Source organism: Budorcas taxicolor, chromosome 7 (genome assembly GCF_023091745.1).
Source record: "Budorcas taxicolor isolate Tak-1 chromosome 7, Takin1.1, whole genome shotgun sequence".
Lineage (NCBI taxonomy): Eukaryota > Metazoa > Chordata > Mammalia > Artiodactyla > Bovidae > Budorcas > Budorcas taxicolor.
In genome coordinates, this window is record NC_068916.1 from 28,747,005 (window position 1) to 28,766,375 (window position 19,371).

Here is a 19,371-nt window from a genome sequence, read left to right on the forward strand (position 1 = left end):
AGTGAAGAGGAACTGAAGAGCGTTTTGGTGAAAGGGAAAGAAGGGAGTGAAAAAGCTGGCTTACAACTCAACATTCAGAAAACTAAGATCATAGCATCTGGTCTCATCACTTGATGGAAAATAGATGGGGAAACAATGGAAACAGTGGCTGACTTTATTTTCCTAGGCTCTAAAATCACTGCAGATGGTTACTACAGCCATGAAATTAAAAGACACTTGCTCCTTGGAAGAAAAGCTATGACCTACCTAGTGAAGTGATAGTGAAAGTCGCTCAGTCGTGTCTGACTCTTTGCAACCCCATTGACTATATGGTCCATGGAATAATCCAGGCCAGAATTATGGAGTGGGTATCCTTTCCCTTGTCGAGGGGATCTTCCTAACCCAAGGATCAAACCCAGGTTTCCCGCATTGCAGGCAGATTCTTTACCAGCTGAGCCACAAGGAAAGCCCAAGAACACTGGAATGGGTAGCCTATCACTTCTCCAGTGGATCTTCCTGACCTAGGAATCAAATTGGGGTCTCCTGCATTGCAGGTGGATTTTTTACCAATTGAGCTATCAGGGAAGCCCACCTAGACAGCATATTAAAAAGCAGAGACATTACTTGGCCAACAAAAGTCTGTCTAGTCAAAAGCTAAGCTTTTCCAGTAGTCAGGTATGGATGTGAGAGTTGGACTATAAAATTGAGCACTGAAGAATTGATGCTTTTGAACTGTGGTGTTGGAGAAGACTCTTGAGAGTGCCTTGGACTGCAAGGAGATCAAACCAGTCAATCCTAAAGGAAATCAGTCCTAGATATTCATTAGAAGGTTGTAAGATACTGAAGCTGAAACTCCGATACTTTGGCCACCTGATGAGAAGAACTGGCTCTTTGGAAAAGATCCTGTTGCTGGGAAAGATTGAAGGCAGGAGGAGAAGGGGACGACAGAGGGTAAGATGATTGGATGGTATCACCGTCACAATGGACATGAGTTTGAGCAAGCTCTGGGTGTTGGTGATGAACAGAGAAGCCTGGCGTGCTGCAGTCCATGAGGTCGTAAAGAGTCGGACATGACTGAGCGACTGAACTGAATTGAACTATCCTATGCTCTTACTTTCCATATCTTCTCTGCTGCCAAATTTGCTAATTCTTCCCCCTAAATTTCTCTTGAACTCAATTCCTTTTCTCTATCCCCTTTGCAAACACTTTGATTCTGGTTCTACTATTTGGAGCTGATTCATTTCATGGACTTTCATAATTTGATTATTGGGGAATCCAGGTCATTGAGGTTTAAACCTGAAAGTGTTTTATATCTTCCTGTACATGTCCTTACCTGTGCTTTATTTAGAGGTCTCCTTTTTAAATCAGGTTTCTATAGCTTCCTTTGATATAGTTACAAAAAATAGTGTCATCATCTATTCATTCTGAAAGTTCTAATCTCAGACTCCATGTAGTCTGTCACCTCTCCACCTTCATTGCTACACAGAATCTGTATTTCCAACAGCTTGGAGAAGGGATGGGGGATGTGAAGGTATACTGTCTTTATTCACATTCTTCCTTTAGTCATAGGCTCATCCAGTGTCTGGAGGATGAAAGAAGTAAAAGGGAAAGTCAGAAACATCTCCTTACTAAAATGGGCAAGAGAACAGTCGTCTTCTTAATTAGATGTGACTGCTGTCCAGTGATGGAGAAGGCAGTGGCACCCAACTCCAGTACTCTTGCCTGGATCCCATGGACAGAGGAGCCTGGTAGGCTGCAGTCCATGGGGTCGCTAAGAGTCAGACACGACTGAGCGACTTCACTTTCACTCTTCACTTTCATGCATTAGAGAAGGAAATGGCAACCTGCTCATTCTTGCCCGGAGAATCCAGTGTTCTTGCCTGGAGAATCCCAGGGATGGGGGAGCCTGGTGGGCTGCTGTCTATGGGGTCGCACAGAGTCGGGCACAACTGATGCGACGCAGCAGCAGCAGCAGCAGCAGCCGTCCAGTGAGGCCAACGCTGGGTAGTGGTTGTCCTCTATGAGATCCAGCCTGCCTCTCCAGTGGGCCCCAGACAATGTGCTTCCTACATTTCTCCCATGTCTTTGCTCTCTACATGTTAGTGATCCCATGAAGATGGTGCTCCATTCTCGTCTTTGCAACACAGACAAATCTTGCACAAGCTGACATATGCAAGCCCCATCATTACTCCTACTTCAGAAACTGAGAAACCAGAAACTTCTGTCCTCCTGGCAGTTCCCCACCACACTGTCTCTCTTCAATTCTCTTTTCTTTAGTCCAAGTGGCACAAGATTGTTTCAGTAAATTCAGTGACCAACAAGACGTCCAAAGGGGGAATAAATATGTCTTCTGTTCTGTGTATATCCCCAATATTTAAGTACAATTCTTTTGGAGTTTGCTCTCTGTTCCCTTGGATTTAGGGAGGGAACAGCCTTCCTCCAAGAACACTGCACTTCTGCAAAAGCATCCAAACTGCAACCTACCAGTCTGGGAAAGTGGAGTGTAAGAGAGGGGATATTGGCAATAGATGGTAGAGCCAGTTCTGATTTGGCTATGCTCTTTAATAAGCCCAACTCCTGGTAATTCTATAAATTTGTAGAATGAAGTACTTAATGTTTTGTTTCAAATTCAGACTATAGTCACAACTTCTGTACTCAAGGGAAAAAAAAATACACAATGTCCTATTGCACTCATAATTGCTCCTAATCTACTACCTTTTACTTGCTCCATTCATCATTTATTTCTGGGAAGTTGTGGAAGAATCTAATCTCCTGAAAATCGATTTTCTGAAAGCCAAGTGACCAAATGACCAACTTATCAATTTTTTTTAAGTTCAATCATTTACCAAAAGCTTATTTTTGAGAAACTAGTTCACCTAAAATCAACTTGCTCAAGGCCAATTTGCTGAAAGACTGTTAGCCAAAAGAAAAATTAGCCAAATTACAGATTTCCCAAATATTGTTTTCTGTTCTCTACTTTAAGTTTATAGCAAAGTTATTTGGAAAATTCGACAACATTTAAGGCTTTTTTTCTTTAAGTTTTAGTTTACATTTAGTTTAAGGTTATATTTAACTGTCATTCTTTCACCCAGTTGATTAATGTATTAGGTTTGTTAGTTCCTCATTGGATGTCAATTCTGTATACAATTCACATTTCAAATGCTGAAACTTCTCAAATTTTTAAAAAACTTTTATACATTTTATTGTTCTTTATACAACTTTTTTTCATAAATACTTTTTCTTTCTCTTTTGTTTTTTAAATGGTGTGGTAACTTATAGGAAACTTGGAAAATACAGAATAACATTACATATAGTACCACTATGTGCATATACTTTGTTACTTCAGTCATGTCTGATTCTTTGCAACCCTATGGACCATAGCCCACCAGGCTCCTCTGTCCATGGGATTCTCCAGGCAAGAACACTTTACAATTATTTTTTAAAGCAGATAAATATTTTTAGTTGGAGTTTTAACATCAAACTCTCAAAAATTAATAGAATTAATAGACAAAAAGTAGAAGATATAGTAGACCTGAAAAGTACCATGAACCAATTCAACATACAGATTTATACAGTTTTCACACAATAGCAGGATGCAAATTCTATTCAAGTTCCCATAGACTATAAACCAGAAGACACTGGAACATATCCAGGAACATAAGGTGTAAAAATTTTCATGGCCTAAAAATATTGAAATCATAAATACTTTGTTCTTTTATCACTGTGACATTATGTTAGAAATCAATATCAAAAGATATTTTAAAAGAATCCACATATTTTCAAGTGCAGTCTGACATTTACCAAGAGAGATCTTTGATGTAGCCATGAGACGTCCCAATTTTTTGAAACATATGCAACGTATTCTTTGAGTTGAACTTGATAAAAGTATCTGTAAATTCTGAGAGGTCCATAAGGCAATGGGCTCTATTCTGTATGTTTTAATGAAATCCAGTTGATTGTTTATAAAATTCTTGACATTAAGTTATGCACTACAGTTATAATTCAAAACACAGTAATAATGTGCATTTCCAAAAGCCAGAGATCAAAAGTACAGGAAAATCCAGACATTAATAAGCTTTTCCTGGCCACAGTCAAATATTTGCTGCCAGAATAAAGCTAAACAACACCAGAAATTCACAGCAGTCAAATATAATTTCACAGAAATCTTTGAAAACGGTTAAAACCACTCTTTTCCAGGGGAATTGACTAAAACTTAATAACTAGTTATAAGAAGTAGCTTTTTATAAATTTGTAAGTCGGGTAAATTGGACATTTTACGATATCAAATTGGGCATAACAATCAAGTATGCAACTCACACCAGACCTGATGTTGGTTTGAAACACTGGATTATAGCCACACTGCTTGAGAAGGATGCTTCATCGTCAGCCAGTGGGAGAATGAGGGCTGGCTGTGTATACTGAGAAAGCTTTCTTTACCCAGGAATGTATATCCTGGGTGCATACAAATGAGAGAAAAATACGAAGTAAATTATGTGCAAAGAATTACACAGAGAAGAATGGGTAGTCCGTGGTGGCCAAGAGAGACCTAGTGGGAGCAGAATCTTGGGGGGGCAGAAGGAGCAGAATATTGGTAGCATCTAGCAGAATTAGTTGGATCAGATTTTTCCTTGGAGAAACTGTGGGGCCAGCTCCCTTTATAGGCTTCAATCAAATGGGGATAAAACCATTGCTGATAAAAGCACTAATATAATAATTAAAATACTAGCTACTGTGTACCCAAAGTCAACTAAGTACTTGGTATTGGCTAGGGGAAAAGCAACTAAAGCTTAAAAACTCCCCAACTTTAAAAATCTATAATGCTCAGCCCCACAAAATAATACCAGCTAACTGTATATCCCTCTCCATTACTTTCAACCGTCCTGGGAAGAGGGGTGGTATATTCTTAACTCTGTGGTGGACATTTGGTGTCTATAAGATAAGGAAAGATGGGACAGTACAAGATGAAATGGAAAACATGACACACCAATGAGGATATTTTCCACCTACAGGGAAAGAAATGGGAACTGAAGCAAATAAAATCTCAGGGCAGATGAGCTCAAGGAGTATATTGATGCACTTTTAATATTAAGGTTATCCCACAGACTTCTGCAATGGTAAAATAGGATGAACATGGGATTTTCCTAAAGTGATCAGTGTCCTGTGATTTGTTTTCCTGTATGCCACCAGTAGCTGTGATGGACTCAAGTATATCCACAAAGCCTCAGAAGCTGGGGGCTACAGGGCAGGCACTGTGCCGAGATACCTAACCCTAACCCTAAAATTAAAATACTCCTTTCTGAAACTTCTCTGTTTCTTGCTTCACCAAGAATCATCACAATAGCCCTGGCAGGCTGTGTGACTCCAGTTTACAGGCAGGAAAATGGGACTGGAGAGCACTTATTAGACACATTGCTACAAAATGATACTGACATTCAGTGGTACTTTGCTAGTTGGCTGCCATCAATTGCATCGATTGTTTGATGCGATAGAACTCAAAAGAATGAAAACAAATACGATTTGTCCCTCCTCCCTTCGCATATTTATCTGGGTTTGATTTATTCATTTTCCCTGGGCCTTAACACACTTCTAAGTGGGAAGTTTCAATTTGTATTTTACATAAAGGTCATAATCAAAGCATTTTCTTACTTCTTTTTAAACTATTTGATATTTCTAGATACTTCAAATATTACTATATATTCTAAGTATGAGCTATTAGACTTTGTAACGCATACTATTTTTTAAAGAAAAACAGAAGGAAGGAAGGAAAGAAAGAAGGGAGGACGGAAGGAGTTAGGGAAGGAAAGAAGAAAGGAAGAAATTCCCTTAAATAATGACAGGCCTTCTTGCATTTGGATGTGACTAGGAATGAGGAGCAGAGAAGGCAATGGCACCCCACTCCAGCACTCTTGCCTGGAAAATCCCATGGATGGAGGACCCTGGTAGGCTACAGTCCATGGGGTCGCTAAGAGTCGGACACAACTGAGTGATTTCACGTTCACTTTTCACTTTCATGCATTGGAGAAGGAAGTTGGAACCCACTCCAGTATTCTTGCCTGGAGAATCCCAGGGATGGGGGAGCCTGTTGGGCTGCTGTCTATGGGGTCACACAGAGTCGGACACGACTGAAGCGACAGCAGCAGCAGCAGCAGCAGCAGCAGGAATGAGGAGACCCAGCACAGACTCGGCACCGTATTGAAGTTCTCACTGCATTTATGCAGGATGCTAGAGTGACATCAGTTTCTTTCTCTTCTGTCCAAACTGTAGTCTTTGAAATTTCCCTCACAGATCTGGGTCTTCCCCTCCATGAACCCTGGGAGGATATGTTATCTGCTCATTTCCATACTTGGAGGGAAATGTGCAGCTATGTGCCAAGCCTCTGTAAAAACTGATCTATAAAGAAGATCCCATGCTAGTGCTTAAAAGAAACCTGTCTTAGTAAGCAGTGTTTCTTAACTCACTGTTGGGGAAATTGTTCATGTCTCTATAACTTTCCCCTCAGATTAATTTTGTTTCTTCTGATTCTGTTCTCAGAATACAGAATACAGTGGTAATACTGCTGGTAACACTTTGGACATACTCTATGTATTAGTCCTCATCTGACAATAGTAATATTCTTTCTACATCAGATATATCACAGTTCTGGAAACTTAAAGTAGCTTTGTTCCTTTGTAAAGATATTTATTTCAAGGTGTTGTTTTTTTTTTTTAGCTGAAAGTATTAACCTACTACTCTGAAAATCTCAGGCATAACTGTCAAAATTTCATAAGCAGTTAATTTTACTGCTATAGCTGAAGAAAAGACATGAAAAAATAGTCAAATGAGGTTAGTAAAAAAATTCCAAAGCACTCGTTGTTTACAAGTCTTACTTGATCATTAAGGTTATAGTTCATATACATCTTATTTGTTTTTTTCTGTTTTATATGAATTGTTTCATCCATTTTTAAAGGCGTCAGACAGAGATCGAAGGAAAAAAGGAGGGAAATGATTTTTTTAAATATATTTTGTGCATGTGTCACATAAATTACAAAACAATCAACATGAAATTTGGTTTTTAAAAAATAAATGCTTATCTGTGAGAGTTTTAAAAGAGTGAATAACATCAATATTTCAGTGTCAAACCTAATTAATCGGAAGCTTTTCTCCAACTTATTTTTTAGAAATATAATTCCTTGTCATAAAATTGATATCATCACCACTTCAGGCAGAGACAAATCTGTTTCCAACATGCTTCCATTTTACTATAAAGAAAATAAATCCAAGATTTTTCATTTTCTCTTTTTTCACTGTTTAATGTTTGTTTTTCTTTTTTTTTTTCCTTTCAAGAAATACAATACAGTGCCTCTGCTTATGAGAGATGCCTTGTTATTTTGGTCTCTTTAGTCATTGTGATTACTTTTCTGACTTTATTTACACATCTAATGGTATTCAACTATCTTTGTAATATTATAACGTTCAAGCCCCATCCTTTCTTTGGCATTCACTTCATCAATTTGAAATGGACGCATGGAGAGAAGTCTGGGGCTGTTTGCACACCCAGAAGCCACCTTATAATTTCCCACCCACAACTAGACCCTGTCAGGAAAGCCTTGTAGTGCTGGCTTTGGCCCTTGGCATCATTTGTCCTCTACAAGGCCAGAACTTCTGGTGGGCATCAAATCTTAAAACAGCTCTTACCAAACAAAAGTTACTCTGGTGACTGTGATAGTCACTCAGGACTGAAAGAAGAGCAGGTGCTTGGCTGAGTGAACACCCCTTGATGCTCCCTGCCCCTTCACGCATGCCCATTAATCAGGCCATGTGGCAGACTCCCAGCAACAGCAGGAGAGCCATGAGTCTGTGTTGTGTGAAGGGAAGGGAGAGAAGAGAAAGAAAGTGTTGATCCAGACTGGCAAATATGAGAGAGGCCAGTTGGCAATAGCACTTGATTTTGACATCCAGGTACCACTCTTGAAAGATTTTGTGATATCTCCTTGCTTTGAGCACTGTTAACAACCCTACTGACTGTGAGTTAATATATGCTGAAGTGGTGTGAACCAGTTTTAGCTGGTTGTGATGAGTATGAACTCTTCAGAAGCTTCCTTAAAGGTTAGGGCCAGTTAGATAGGGTTTGCCCAACTTCTGAGTGATCAAGTCTTAATTGAACCAGGAGGACACGAACAAGCTGATCAAAACCAAAAGAATATCAGCAAAATAAATATTTTCCAGTTTAAATAAAAAAGTAAGGATATTTGCTGATCATATTCTTTGATATATGACAGTACTTCATGAGTTATAATTAGATCACCAGTTTTATATAATAAAGTTTTTTAAATACCATCATTGGTGGTAAAATACACATTATTTGCATTGAATTTTGTTTTCTTGTGGTCATGATTCAACTTCTATCCCTTTTTTAGTAAGTAATTTCTTAATTAAGAGGTGCCAAAAAATGGAGTTAATATGTGTACACTGTAGTCCCAAAACTTTTGTTTTGCACCATTCAACTGGCTGATTAACTTGCCTTTTTGTAAACTCTAGTGTATTTCTAAGACACTATAAATAATCATGACAATATCTAATAAAAATAGATGTCATATCACAAAACCACAGTAGAGTTTAAACTTAGTTTAGCAAAATCAACAACTTGCTCACAAGACTGATGAACTGCAGTTACGTGTTTTTAACAAAAGCATTTCTAGCAACCAGATAAGCAAGTGTCTTCCTGACATAGATGGATGATAACACATGTGCTAGAAGCCAGTGGAAAATAGGAGCTGTCATCTAGAAAATGACAGAGCCATTTCGAGTCCCTCTAGATTAGCACTCCATCTTCAGCTGAGCAGATATACTGTTAGCTGAAGGTCTATTGCCAACAAATCAGAAGCAAGAGGGCAAAACCCTATCCCTTTGAGATGACTGGAATCATCAGAGGCTCAGAGGCAGCAATGCACGTGATGACCTCCCAGCTTTCTGTAAGGTTTCTGGCATAAGAAACAAAGCCAATCAAACTTCTACCATTTGCTCAGTAAAAGATACAGATTAATCTATTCACCCTAGAAACGTCCCAGTGTTCAAAACCAGTGTAAGCTAGAATAAACAGTTTTTAACACCCTACCTTATTCAAAATTGTCTTACAGATAAGAACCTGATTATAACATCACAAGCTTTGCTGCTTATCTTTATTTTTAAAATTAAGTATTCAGAAATTCATCTTCTCAGCCTTGTGTCACTCAATAAATACTAACTGACTGTCCAGTATCTCGAGAGGCAATTCTGACATTAAAAGGAAGGTCCAGAGTACATTGAATTTAGCAAGACACATTTTTCAAATGCAGCAGAGTTTGCATTTTGTAAGGGCTTCCCTGACCTGTTTTGGAGCCTCTAGGGGCCATCTCTTTGTGACTGAGCATAATGCTGCCCTCCACACGGTCCTCTGACAGAGAAGGAACACTGCTGTCCTGTTAATGGCTTGGGACTGCATGACACACTCTTGATAAAGCCATTCTTGTGACTCTGGGCACAGCAAGCTTGGGCATGGGCAGACTGCTGTCTCATGGTCAGCCATTGGAGCAGCTCTGAGTACTGAGGATCCGACTCCAGTACCATAGGGGAGGTCAGATCAGACCTGTGCATGAGGGTGGTCTACACGTCTGAGAATGGAAATCTCCAAGGGACAGCAATGGACATATCAACAGTTTTGATGCAAAATAATAACTGCCTTATACATATTTTTCTCCATGGCTGAGGTCAGCAAAAGAGAGGGGAAAAAATTATTTTAAAGTGCTCAGAGGTTAAGAATAATAAACAATCCAGTCTCCTATGGGAGAAATTATTTTGTTTCATTCCTGGGTAGTTGCAAAGGCCTTTTAACTCTACCTTGCAGTGACAGGGCTGACAGTTTGGGTATAATTTAGAACTCCCTGGAATCTCCTTACACCTATCAGGCCAAGAGTTGCTCACAGATAGTTCTGTTAATACTATGAGCCAAGGAAAATCCAATTATATTGAGGAGGCTAACTAAAGAAAAAAATATTCTTCCAACTACTTATTTTATCTATATTGACAAAGTAATGTCTTCCATGCAATGAAAAAGAAAGAAAATTCCTATTTCTGTGGCATTATAATTTGATTTCAGGTCTGTCAGGTCATATCACACAAAAGCCTTCTTTTCTCCTCCCTCCCCCACTCTTTTCTTTTTGTCAATGACATTCCCCATGATGAGCATTCTGAAAGAATAGCTACTGCTTCTCTTGTCAACTGGGTTTTGTCAGCTCGGAACACAGGGTCTTGCTTTGCCATTTCCAAGGTCTCTTTGAAACCTAGGATCACAGCTGGCGCTTCAATCAGGAGTTCACACCGTGAAGAAGCTGGCAGTGAATCCTCCACCAAGTCTGTGGAAGAGGCATCATCTCTTTCCCAGGACACCGTGGAATACACCTTTCATTTTCTCACTGAGAAAGACTGCATCATTCACGAGTCTTTCTTGACAAAACAATAATAATGTCCCAGACTCCTAAGGGAGGAAAACATTTTGGGGTTTAAATGGAAGTGACCTTAGCTTGTCAGAATGAGTTGGCTTTAAGAAATGCAACAATAAATCCTGTTCTCTATTGTGGTTTTAAAATCTGGTGTAGTAATAAAATTAAGGACATCTTAATTATGTGTATCATGACAAAATGTATCAGAAGAATATATAAGGAGATAGATTTTTTAAGAATATGCTTATATAATGGAATTTATAGTATTTCCCCATTTGTAGCATGGTATTTCTTTGTTTCTTATCATTTTCAGGGTTAGATTATAATGGAACCTTTTTAAGATAATGTTTTTAATGTTTAAGAACTAATTCATATATGGAGAATGACAATGAAAGAAAATATTTAGTGGCTCTTTACCAAGAAAAATATTGGCAGTCCTAGGCAAATGTGCTATTCAGATTTATATTTCTAGCTGAAATCATGAAATGTTAGCAGATAAATCAGAAAATGGAAGCAGAATATGGTCATAATAATCATAACTAAATATTTGAAGTAAAGTTCTTTCATTGTTGTTTTTGCAAGTTGTATGGTTTCATTGTGGTATATGTTTAACAATTAGTGTTCTAAGTTGTAACTTATTCAAAGAAAATAAGTCTTTAATTATTAATACAGACTGAATCTGAATATGCCAAATGAGGCTGAAAAGTGGTAGATTAAATGCCAAAAAAGTCACTTTGTCCTCAATTATCCGAATATGATTTCAAGAATCATGTTACATGGTTAAACAGCGTGTAATCCACTTGCCTCTGACAAAATCACCATCTTTTAGGAAAAACAACCTTTCACATTCTACGTCTTCCATTCTCAATCAAATCACAGCCCAAGGTTACAACATTCATCCAGCATCTTATGGGTAAGATCCATATTTATCCATATTTATTGGGTAATTACTCTTATTATTAATGTTAAGTGCAGCAGAAAATGAGCACTCTATGTACCATAACTTTTGTGAACATAGATGTTTTTCCAATGAGAGATGACTATATTTTAAAGATACTCTAACTATTACCAAATATATGTTTCTGCATCACCATATCTTAAACTAGACCAAAACCAACAATTAAAAATATAATCAGAGGTACTAGGTTAGTAGAAAATGGAAAGTTATTATTTAATGGGCATAGAATTTCGGTTTCACAAGAAGAAAAGTTCTGGATTTCTGTAATATTGAGTTGACCGAAAGGTTTGTTCAAGTTTTTCTGTAATGGACAAACTGTTTGGCTAACTCAGTACAACAATATGAATATACTTAATGTTATTACAGTATACACTTAAAATAGTTAAGATGATAAATTTTATGTTATATATTTTAACATGTTTGTTTAATGTATGTTATAACTTTTTACCATAATATAAAAATTTGTAAACATAATCAGGAGAAACATTCTCCTTCAGATCAAGGAAAGTGAACTAGGTGGGATTCATTATCTTCTTGCCAAAAACCAGCTTTAAGTTGCATGAAGCAGTTATAGAGCATGTTGGTAAAGCTGCCATACGGGTCAAGGAAAACAAGAAGCAAAGAAAAGATGGTCAATGCCTTCGTCTCCTTGAATAATCTTGCTTTGTGTAGAATAACTGAAATTACCTTTCAGAAAAACCCCTCACAGTGATAAGTGTGGCTGGGGAACCTGTGAAAAACACTATAACTAAACAAGGATTATTGATCCTTGAGACGATCATTGCTTAGATATTGACAGCAAGGCCAAGGTTCTAAATATCAGACATACCACAGGGAAAAGAAACTCCTCGGATGAAAGTAAAGAAGAAGGAAATAAGATTTGTTGAGCTTGCATTGAATGCTTTACATGTGATATTTCATTTAATTCTATAAGGTAGGTACTATTATCCCAATATTTCCAGTAGGAGAAATTGCATCTGAGAGGTTAAGGAAATTGTCCTATTTTGTCCAAATAGTATTGATATCATTAGAAGGGGAATGCTAATTCATAGAATCTGATTCAGTCTAATCCTAATTTCTCTGTTATACCATTTTGGAAAGTCAGGAGTGAAGTTGAGGGTTAGAGGCATAACTAGCATATTCTGTCACTCTGATACTCTGGATGATTTTACACGCTGTGTCCATTTATGGTCCCTGGTTCCTGGGAATTGGAGACTGCCTTCTGTAGCGATTATGCACCCCTCACTGTCCTGATTAACCATCATGTCAACATCTATCCTTTTGATGACTGACCATCAATAGAGTAATCCTTAGACACAGACATATGAAAAAGATCAGGTGCCTGCCCTCAAGAAGCTGGTGGGAAATGCTGACAGCTAATAAGTATGCTAAGTACCTGCTACAATGGGGATGTATGCATAATTCCACTGGGGGAAAGATTAATACACAAAATGGAGAAAGGAGTTAGTGGAAAAGGAATGGATGGGATATAGTAACTATACCCCAGAGCAATGAGAATGACAAGGGTGTGCTCCATCCTCCAGGCCCAGGGCTCTGCCTAAGGTCCACCTGTGCCTTTTATGAACAGATTCCTAAGGTTTTAGGGGAGTTAAGCAGTACCTAGAATATAAGGCAAACATTATCATTTACTGCAATTAACCAAATGACAGATCAGGAATATCTTATATCCTATTATTGAGGGCTAAATATAGTTCTTAATTAGGAACCAGATGTGTGTGTGGAGGTAGGGGAAAGGGAAAGTAAGAAGGGAATTGTGAAATAAGACTACTGTTTGTGAAAATCAAAATATCTTTAATAATTTTGAATGGGTATAAACTGATGGTATTCTCTCTATAGACACATAGCAAAGGCATGGCATGCCAGACAAAACTTCATTCTTTCATCTTCTTTCATGAACTGGAAATTCATCTTCCAATTTTGTATTATTTTATTTATAAAATCATTTATATCGATTTAGTTAGATCACCCAAAAGAATTACCTGTAACACTCCAGACACATAATTTGTTGGCCATATGTGGGAAAGCAGTTTTTAAAGTCCTGGTATTGCCTGGACATTCTTTGGATTGCTTGCATTTTATGTTCCCAATCTGTTACAACAAAAACACTGAAGGAGGGCATGTTGAATGTGGAATATTGCTGTAGAGAGCCAGGCTAAAGCAAACTCCATGAGGTATTTTAGTGGAGGATGCAGGAAAACAAGGAGAAAGCCAATGAGATTCACAAACTATAATTAGCTCCATTATATGACTTTTAACTGAATTATTAACAAGCTGTTTAAAGAATGAGGACCTTTATGAGAAAATGTCACACACCCCTTTTTGGTCACTGTTATTGAGTGTTACATGTAAACTACATTTACAAGTCCCGTGGCTATCAAATTTATTTGCTCACAACACAGTTTTCTCAGCCTTGTTTGTTATCCAGGAAATTTCACAGCTTTAGAGGACCCAGACTTCAAAGTCAAGGAAGTGGATTTGCAGCATGAGGCCTGGGGACACCAAGGGAGACTATCCGTCAGTGTTAGAAAATTACTAGATTTCTTTTTTTTCTTATTTATTTATTTATTTTGGAGGGAGGGGGATAGGCTTTTTTAACTACAGGATGCACATCAGAATTAGGTATCTTCCCATAATTTTGAAAGCACATGTGTTCACTTTCAAACACGTCTAGATACTAGTTTATCATTTCATAAAAAGTTTAGCCTACCAGACAAAACACTGTTTTATCAGTTGTTGATGGAAGAAGCCTTCCCTTGCTAAACATTGTGCAGTACAGCAGTGTGACCCCCGGGTCATGGAATAACACTGGTGTGCTCATGCTTCCCTTTTTTTTTTTTTGGTAAGTGGCACCTGCTGTGAGTCTCTCCGTGTAAATACTGAGTGCCTGCAGCAAATCACAGATGTTTTATGCACTAGAAAAAACAGGAAGTAATCACTAAAAAAAAAAAAGACAGAAACAGTGTGGAGTAGGTTGGAGCAGGGGGAGAAAAAAGACTCCTTTACATTTGAGGGATGTTTGGGGAAATGGATTTAAAATGCATAATGTGAGTACTCTTGTTGTGTGGCTCAGTTTGACTCAGGCTCCATCACAGCCCAGCTGAGAAAGTTCAGGCCTTGTCAGGAGGATGGGGCATTCTTTACATAAGCTGAGTGGGAACACATGCTTGAAAATTCATTTATATTGTCTACAGTGAGTTCTTAACTTTTTCAGTTGTCCTCTTTATTTTATGACATTTAAGTGTTTCATAGAACTTAACAACATATTATTTTATTATGAAAATAAATGGTTTCATTTTGGTGCAAATCTTTCTTATTAGCCAGGGACCACTTCCTGTTACACCTCTCTGGGGACTGTCCCCACTACTTCAGTTCGCTTCTTTCTCCTGTCCTGAACATTGACCACTGAGCCTCAAAAAATGAACTTCATGCCTGAGTTTATCTTGTTTCCATTATCAGCTTATTTTCACTGTATTTCAAAGCCCTATGATAACATTGTTTTATAGATTTCTAAGTAAGTGGTAACAAAATAAATATTTGTCTCTTCTCCATTTCCCCAACAATTTCTGGACCTCATTTCAAACAGATATATGTTGTCAGAATGGTAATGTGCTTTTCTTTTTTCCAGAAAAACCAAAGAATGTTGTTTGTTTTCACAGGATTATTTCTACTTAACACGTTTACATATTAAGTCACATTTGCTCAACTTCTTAAATGACTTCTCTATTTTTTGAGCTCTCATCACATTAAAAATCTACCTCTAATGAATTCTTTGGAGCCTTTTTTTTTCCATTTTTATTTTAATATTTGACAGTTTCTTTGTAGAAAGGAAAGAACATTTGAAATAATATTGGATATTTTGCCAAGTCTGTCAAATGTGTAGCACTTTCACTTTCTCAGCTACGTCTCATTAAAATTGTATTCTAATTCTGTCTTAACTTCTTCTCTGTGCTTCATAAGTCATTGCCTGCTCATTACTTGTGGTGTGGGAGATGAAATTTATTCAAACCCAATAGCCAAGATAAAGAATTGAAAGGCAGGCAGCTGGGAGAAATCAAATTAGCCTGTGTTAGTACCTTTCTGGCGGAATTTTTGCATCACCACCCATTATGCCACATGTCAGTTTGCATTTGTGACACTATCTGTGTTTAGTTTATAGATTCCTGTTAATATGATATTCTTAGAAATATAGAGATTCTTCCTCCTTTTGTTTTTGTCTTAGAATTAAAACATCCCTGAGTATCTGGGTTGATAAAGAGGAAAACATGATTTTCTACAGTTTGGTATAATTATAGGATCATTAAAATTGCCCCAAAGATTAATTGTTTCATTGTGTTACAATTCATATTGGTGGGTCGTACAGAAAAGAACATTAGTGACAAAGAGTAAATGTTATACCCTCAGAATGGTTTGAGGGGAAATGAATTTAGAATGTAATATGACTTACAAGCAATTTCACATGGAATCCAAGAGGGAGCTGTGCTTTCTAACCTAAACACTCCATCTTGAGCTTTAAATGTCATGAGAATACACTGTGGAATTCCTAATTTTGAATACAGAGGAGTTTTTGAAGAAAATTGACTAAAAGTGTTGTACTTTGCCATTATAAAATTGAGTTGTTAAGGAATTATATGGTCTAATTACTAAATTTGGTATTTTTGACTACTTTGATTATGAGCAGATATTGTCATTAGCTAGCTAATTAAATTGACTGTAATAACAAGCAGTAATTTAGAAATATGTTCTAAATTAGTTTCTATATGAAAGCAAAGTCTTTGTTGATCTGTGTACGTGATTAATGTCAAGTGTCATGAATTAGCTGAGGGATTTCTGTGTAGAAATATACGCATTTGTATAAAACAAAGATTTATCTACACTGAAAGTGAAAAAAATGAATCTTGATAGGTGCCTAAATATAAGCACTGCTGCATTTTTTTCTGATTACTCAAAGAAATATAGGAAGAACAACACATTTCCTAGAAATGTGATGATTAGGTTTAAATTAGGCTTAACTATCTATACATATAATGCATATGTACAGTGTACATATCCAACCTAGAAACTTTGCAAATAATATATATACATTTAAATTTAAATAGATAGAGCCTGTCAAAGTATATGTAAGATGTGTGGACAAATCTGTCAAATCCATTATAGTACAAAATTACAAAATATTTTATGTGACTAATAAATTGTGCAGATAAGCAGTGAACCATAGTCATAAACAAATTAGCCTTTAATGTAGGTATTTTCTGGTGACCCTCTTGAGAGCATTTATCATGGTGCATTTGTATTTGCTTTTTATTTCTTTCCCAGTGTGATATTTGGTTCATAATCTTGGTCATGCTTTTACCTATTAACATTTTGTAAACCATCTAGCAGAGGAGGAGATAAGAGTTATAATCTAGGACTAAACTGGAACTGAATAGACCACACACCTGGTAGCTCAGACGGTAAAGCGTCTGCCCGCAATGCCGGAGACCCGGGTTCGATCCCTGGGTCGGGAGAATCCCCTGGAGAAGGAAATGGCAACTCACTCCAGTATTCTTGCCTGGGAAATCCCATGGACAGAAGAACCTGGTAAGCTACAGTCCATGGGGTCACAAAGAGTTGGACACAACTGAGCGACTTCACTTTCACACTGGAAATCAATAGACCACACAAACCTAAACTCTGGCATGATTTAAGAGATTCTGTCCAAAGAATTATAAAATTAACTGTTATGTGCATATATGCATACCACGTAAGTAAATCTCAAACACCCAAATTTACGTGGCCTTACCCAGATCCATTCAAGCTTTACATATCTCCCTCTATTTCTCCCATCTTCCCTATTCCAGGCCCTTGAACTAAGCACATGTCTTAGTCCTTAGTTTGTATGGCCTCTACCAGGCAAGTAAAACTTCTGATAGAAATGTGGAAACTGATTTTTTATTCAGATAAATGATTTTTAACACCAAGTTTCTGTGTGTATAACCCTTCAATTTGTAACTTAAGCCACATAATTTACAGACTAAAGGGCTCTGCCAAGAAACATATTGAGAAAATGGACCCTATGTTCCTGCGTATCCAAGCAAGACTTTGATATGTTTTTTCATTAGCAAAACATTTTTCCCCTTTTTCAAGCTATAATAATCTGGTTGCCAATCATACTTAAATTATTTTATTTGATCTCTTGATTCTTTATTATCTGGATGTTTTTGTAGTAATAACAGTTACACCATCAGCACTGTTTCAAAGCAACAAGAAAAAAGTGTTCCCATTCCACAGTCCCAAATTAGCCAATTCCTTCTCACCATAGAGAAACAAAAAATACCTACCGGTTCAGTTCAGTCACTCAGTCGTGTCCGACTCTTTGCGACCCCATGAATCGCAGCACGCCAGGCCTCCCTGTCCATCACCAACTCCTGGAGTTCACTCAAACTCATGTCCATCGAGTCGATGATGCCATCCAGCCGTCTCATCCTCTGTCGTCCCCTTCTTCTCCTGCCCCCAATCCCTCCCAGCATCAGAGTCTTTTCCAATGAGTCAACACTTCGCATGAGGTGGCCAAAGTTCTGGAGTTTCAGCTTCAGCATCATTCCCTCCAAAGAAACCCCAGGGCTGATCTCCTTCAGAATGGACTGGTTGGATCTCCTTGCAGTCCAAGGGACTCTCAAGAGTGTTCTCCAACACCACAGTTCAAAGGCATCAGTTCTTCAGTGCTCAGCCTTCTTCACAGTCCAACTCTCACATCCATATATGACCACTGGAATAAACCAAAGCCTTGACTAAATGGACCTTTGTTGGCAAAGTAATGTCTCTGCTTTTGAATATGCTATCTAGGTTGGTCATAACTTTCCTTCCAAGGAGTAAGCATCTTTTAATTTCATGGCTGCAATCACCATCTGCAGTGATTTTGGAGCCCAAAAAAATAAAGTTTGATGCTGTATCCACTGTTTCCCCATCTATTTCCCATGAAGTGATGGGACCAGATGCCATGATCTTCGTTTTCTGAATGTTGAGCTTTAAGCCAACTTTTTCACTCTCCTCCTTCACTTTCATCAAGAGGCTTTTTAGTTCCTCTTCACTTTCTACCATAAGGGTGTCATCTGCATATCTGTTATTGATATTTCTCATGGCAATCTTGATTCCAGCTTGTGCTTCTTCCAGCCCAGCGTTTCTCATGATGTACTCTGCATATAAGTTAAATAAGCAGGGTGACAAAATACAGCCTTGATGTAGCAAAAATGAATAAAGGAGCAAAAGGCCATTATGAGTCTGCTACTGCTACTGCTAAGTCACTTCAGTCGTGTCTAACTCTGTGCGACCTCATAGACGGCAGCCCCTCAGGCTCCACCGTCCCTGGGATTCTCCAGGCAAGAACACTGGAGTGGGTTGCCATTGCCTTCTCCAATGCATGAAAGTGAAAAGTGAAAAGTGAAAGTGAAGTTGCTCAGTTGTGTCCGACTCAGCAACCCCATGGACTGCAGCCCACCAGGCTCCTCCATCTGTGGGATTTTCCAGGCAAGAGTACTGGAGTGGGGTGCCATTGCCTTCTATCAATTTAATGCTCTGCTGTGACCATCAGTTCATGGGGTTGTACTCTTTCCTTGGAGCTACTGGGTATATCTGTCTTCTTGGTTGTTAGTGGTATATAACTCTGTTTAGCACCAGTGGCTGCTGTGGTCAGTGTCAAGGAATTTAGGCCTAATTTTTTGCCTTGAATATTCTTAGATATTCTGGGTTCTTAATCTTTCCTTAGTAGCTGCATGCCTTCTCATGTATTTCAGCCACGTTAAGGCATTGGTGATGTCAGATCTCAGAGAGCAAAATCCTTGAAAAGCGGGGGGGCCTCGTTGGATGATGTTCACATTATTCTTACAAATAGGTACAATTACAAACCCTCTGTTAGCTTTAGTGCATAATACATAAAATAGTATCTATCTGCTTTTCATTACTTAGTAGATCTTCAAAATT